The sequence below is a fragment of the Thamnophis elegans genome, chromosome 4, assembly GCF_009769535.1.
Source record: "Thamnophis elegans isolate rThaEle1 chromosome 4, rThaEle1.pri, whole genome shotgun sequence".
NCBI classification, from domain to species: domain Eukaryota; kingdom Metazoa; phylum Chordata; class Lepidosauria; order Squamata; family Colubridae; genus Thamnophis; species Thamnophis elegans.
Genome location: NC_045544.1, coordinates 97,095,654 through 97,101,653, shown reverse-complemented (window position 1 = coordinate 97,101,653; position 6,000 = coordinate 97,095,654).

Here is a 6,000-nt window from a genome sequence, read left to right as displayed (position 1 = left end):
GTTTTTGGGCGGTTCCTGGTTGGGTTTCCTTGGCCATTTTCAAGCTGTTTTCAGGCTGTTTTCTCATGCTTTGGTGCCCGAAAACCAGCTGGTGACAGCACGCAAGCCCATAGAGAGGGCTCTGTGGCCATAGGTTTTTCCATCATGGCACTAGGCCATTCTCTACAACTGTAATCACAAATGCTTCATTGCAACATTTTAATGTTTCTTTCTTTGTCAACCTCACAATATTTTATGTCTGTAAAAAGCATTAGGAAAATGTTGAGCTATAGGCCCTGTACCTTTGTATGTATACAATATGACCCACTCTTTCACAACAGTCTTGTGGAGAAGTTCAAGAAGCTTTGACTGCCATATTACAAATACCTTTCTTCAGGGTACTGTTTGGTTTACAAATATATCTTTAACAATAAATTGCTTTTCTTAATATGTTGTTTACACTGCTTACACAATTCTAACTAGAAATAACTGGCATTTCATTGCATGAAGCAGTCCTATACTTGCTCGGGACTTAAACGAGTTATGGTGTTATGTCAACCTTACCAGGGCTACCAGACAGGAAGGTACAGCCAGATAAACTAATTCTGCTTTATTGTAAAGCTGCATTAACAGAATCTTCCAAGTCTGAAAATATAATTTTGCCGTGTCATCTTTACAACCCCATAACTTAGGGAGGGTTCCTCCCAAGTCTCTTGCTATGCAGCTGTGGGCTATATTCCCTCTTATCTGACCATTCCCTAAGCAGCAACTCTTCCCTGGTCTCCCAAGGTCATTCCCACATACCGTTACAGTTATAGGATCCACTGACCTCAAGGCAATTAAAAGTGGCATAGCTGATTTATGAGATAGGGGATATGTGGTGGAAATGTGCCTGATCAGCTGTATGCAAATTGCATATTTCAAGTCCATACTAGATTAAATAAGGTCTAGTTTTTCCATGCAGCCGAATCTCTTTGATTTCTAGAACAAGTAAGATAATTTATCTGTGCATTTGAATGAGTTTTTAATTGGAATAATGTAGATCATTGAAAAAGCAAATGACTGTATCTCAGTGGAAGAATCTATGTTTTTGTGTAGAAGTCCCAGGTCCAGTCTCCAACATCTCCTAAAATCCTAGATAGCTGCTGCCTCTTTGAATCTCCATGTTGTTGGCGAGTATTGACTATATCAATGTTTCCCAACTTAGATAGTTTTAAGATGTGTCGACTTCAACTTCCAGAATTCATAGCAATGGTCATGCTGTCTGGAGAATTTTTGGAATTAAAGTCCATGCATCTTAAAGTTGCCCAGATTGGGAAATCATGAGCTAGATGAGTAAGTTATCTAAGCATAAGGCAACTTCCTACTTTCCTTAGTGTTGTGAATGAAACAACTCATCAAAATTCGTAATTATTATTACCTACAGATTTAAAGACATGGTGGAAAAGAGAGGAAAATAATAGGACACTCGCTTTGTTAGAGCAAGGGATCAAGGCTTGGTGAGGGTGCACATGCTTTGCATATTAAAAGCATGGACTTCAATCCTCGGCATGTTCAATAAAAAGGAAAAAGCCAGGAACAGAAATAAATAGTGGAGAAGCAAGAATAGTGTCGAGAACCTGGATAATTGCTGCTAGGAAGAGTAACCGATTGAACTAAATAATCAGATAATCTGATACAAGGGTATTTTCTTTGTTGATGTAAAGATTCTTTGTGTTGATATCTCTGTACTTCAAATGGGAATGGGAAATTTTCATAGCCCTGGAAAGAACCCACCAGTGCTGGGAAATTGGTATTTTTCTGCATTTTCTGCATAAGAATAAAGACAAAAATGGGATAAGCAGCAGAACTAGTTAATCCTGAAATAATGATATGGGAATATTCCTCCAGGGAAACTAAGTTGCAACTGCAGGGATATACTCCAGAAGTTAATAAAACTTAAACTGTCCAAAGCTTCCCAAGAACATTTAGTACAAAGGACATCAGTGTCAGAGGGCAGCCAATATACAATTTAGACTAGAGCAGTGGTTCCCAAACTTGGCAACTTTAAGACTTGTGGACTTCAACTCCCAGAATTCTCCAGCCAGCTCTGCTCTAGTCTAAATAAAGAAAGCTTAAAGTTGCCAAGTTTGGGAACCACTGGACTAGAGCAACATACAGAAAAAGGAGAAAGAACGTTAAAGAGAGGAGGCAATAAAGGATTCCCCCCCACCCCCCCTAAGTAACTGGACCTAACTTAAAATGCCTTAACGTTTTTTTTAAAAAAAGTGATAACTCAATAACTTAGGCATCAATTTCCTTCTCTCTTCATTTTAAGAATAAGCTTCACTGATCACAAACTAGTTGGAAGTCATACATCACATTTTCCAAATTTTCCAATACATGATGGAAAATATGGTCGTTCAGTTTTGGTGCAGTTTGATTTACGTGATTCTACAGCCAACCAGAGACAAAAGTCCAATGTAGGACTAATATCATTCTCTTGGCCCAAGAGAGAATTCAGATCTATCGATGTGTTGATGCCTTGCAACATGAGATTGCTGTCTGGAGACGTAAGATTGTTATGCGATAAGCATAACAATGTTATGCGATAAGGATAACAATGCCTTGAAGGATGGCTGCAGCTTTCTTCAAATAGGACTTGGCAAATTATTTCTGCCAATGCTATGTGCAATTGATTTATTCTAATTCCCTTTTCCAGACCTTCATGTTTATTTTGGAAAATCCTGAATCTGGAGGTTCGTCATATGTTCTCCAAGATTTTTGAACATCAGCTTTGGCCATCTTTCATTATCATGTAGCGCCATAGAAGAGCACTGAATTTTCAGGGGAAATGTTCAACTAACACAGGCTATCTAAAATATATCCTATATTTATTTTCTATAGAGAGGCCACTGTATGGAAGAGATTCTTCAAACTTTTTTAAAAATCACGTCTCAAAAATAGTATACCTAGTTGGGAAGTCAGTTAAAAATCTCCTTATTGTTTGTTTTGCTAATACTGCACTGCATTTATCAGGTGTGATGCAAAATAGCAGGCTAATCCAGCAGAACAGGAAAAACTCTAAATTGCATAATAGGATACCCCAGCTGGTAGATACCAGTCATCTTTAGCTTTCCTAGAGATGTACTGCTGTCTCCTAATTGTACAGTTCTGCAAACTAGGTACAACAACAAAGATATCAAAGGAAATGAAGTTGGGAAAGCAGACTTGTGCCCAGTTTATAGACAAATGAAGGACAATCTGCATAGTGAAGTATGCTATACTGGGACCTTTCCTATATCACAGAATCCTGAAAACTTGCCTAGCCATTATACAGGAATAATGTTCTGGGCACCAAAGACAGGAAATTGCCATCTACATTTCCATAATGCATTGGAAGTATGATTAGAAGTTATAGTGACAGCTTTGAGAACATGGAGATTCAGAAAGACAGCAGCTGTCCAGGATTTTAGGAGAGGTTGGAGACTGGACCTGGGACTTTTACATAAAAACATATATTCTTCCACTGAGCCATCATCATTTGCTTTTTAAATTATCTACATCATTCCAATTAAAAACTCATTTAAATGCACAGATAAATTATCTTACTTGTTCTAGAGATCCAAAAGATTTGGTTGCATGGGAAAAGATAGACCTTTGAGGAACATCATTCTGACGCTCATCAGAGATTTTTATGGGTTGAAAAGTAAGTGGCAGGCTTGTCAAAATGATGTCCCAACACCTTTGGATAGAACCAAACAGGTATCAATGGTGGATTTGCAGAGAGAAACCAGCTGTCCAAAAAGTATAAGCTGATAGTTTATTAAAATCTTTCACAGCACAGTACAAGTAGTTATGGGACTGATTTTCTGGAACCATGTTCGGAATGAGGTGGTTTACTTTTTATTATTTAGTTAAAATGTGTGATACATTTTTTGCAAATAAAATTGAGCTGATGTAATGATTTGGGGAAAAACCATACACTGAATATTATTTTTACAATTATAATTATTCATATGTTCATAAAAAGAACTGTGCAAACCATTCAGAAGGATTTCACAACCAAATGATAGTTCTTGCAAAGTCTCTGCACTTCTCCCCTTTTTCTGATTTGAGTAAACTGATCATTGCTATGAACTTATATTTAGATTTTCAAACCAAATAAGAGCTATTTAGGACACAAATCGTTCCTGATTAAACAAACGTGCTGCTGGCCCCCGAAATTTACTATTCACAAATATTTGACCAAAACAGAACAGCCAACTGATGGGAGAAACAGAAACTGATACGGAAATATTTTAGCATACCAAGCCCATGTTAATGTGCTATCTTTTAAAAGAATCCCATAGTCAGATATGAGTTTTCCAATTATACTGTGACAATATTCAAGAAACAGGAGCCAAAAATCTATCTTGTGGGTTCCTATGCTAGTTACATTAACACTTTGTAGCATATAACTGATTACTACACATACTTTTTAATTTTTCAATTGTTGTAGCATAGGGCTGTCAAACTCAGGGCCCAAGGGCCAATGAGTCACGCTCACACCCAGTTTAGCGAAGGGGAAAAGTCATGATATGTCACATGGCACTGCCATGACAACACAAGTTTGACACCCCTGTTGTAGCACGTTATCTAGGTTCAGGATACCCCAGTGACTATTGGGAGTTGAAAACTTCATCAGAGAACCTGCCTTCAAAGTTTAAGCAAATAGTTGGCAACAACTCTGCTTTTCCGCATTAACTGTGGAAATCCCCTTTCCCCATACATATATACACATACACATATACATACACATACACACACATACACAGATACATACAAACATACACATATATACATACACACACATGTATGTATGTATGTATGTATGTACAGTATATGCATATAGATGGCTTACCCAGTCAGTGATTTTGTGTGTGTATGTGTGTGTGTGTATATAATATATGTGTGTATATATATATATATATATATGTGTGTTAATATATATATATATATATATATTATATATATATATATATATATATATATATATATAATATGTTTTTTTATTTGTTCTGATAACAGTAACAGTAAAAATATTGGGTTTCTGTCGTGATGGACTCTTGTGACGAGCCGATAGACAGATGATGGAAGCAGTTAGCTTCCTCCCATAATTGGGGCTTACCAGGGGTTGTAAAAATCTAATAGATACCTTTCACCCTGGCTTCGCTGATAATGGATAAAAGCCTGTGGCCTAATGGCCAAGATGTCTGCCTAGTATGTAATATAGCCCAGGTTCAAATCCCAGTAAGGGTATGGCTAGCTGATGAGAGCTAAATAGCTTGAAATAGATCTATACTAGTCTCCCTTTATTTATTTATCAGCACAAATAAAACACACACACACACAACACACACCAACACACACACCACACATATTATATATATATATATATATAATATATATATATATTGCATTTGTGTTCAGTCGCTTTGATTTGTGGGCATCAGTGGAGTAACTGGGAACAGCCTTTGAAGCAACCATGCAAGCTCTGCAAAGACATGGCTACTTTAAAGCTTTCAGCTCATGTTACACACTTCATGTCCTCCCCTTTTGAATGCTTCATGTTGCCCTATGGCATTGCAGAACACCAATCCAAACAAAGTAAGCCAGTGATCCATATTCCAAATCATCTGAGATGCCTTGGATTTACTTTAGGCTTATTGTGGCTTCCAACATACACAGACACTTCTAGGATTTATCCACTGATTTGGTATACTGATATCCAGAAAAAGAATCAGCAGAGCAAGTTATGAACTTAACTCAATCAATCAAAACTATAGTGTAGATCTTACTTTTCCCATCTTTGTCTCAATCTAGGCTTGCTGGAGATAGATTTCCATCTTCATTATGAGCTTTCCAGGTGCTCCTTTTAGACCCTTTTAATGTTTCTTTGTCTATTTTTTCCTCATATCATTGGGATGTTGATGTCAAATAGAGCCACATTTTACAGTGAAGAATGGAATCTTTTCATACCAATGAGGAACAAGCCCAACA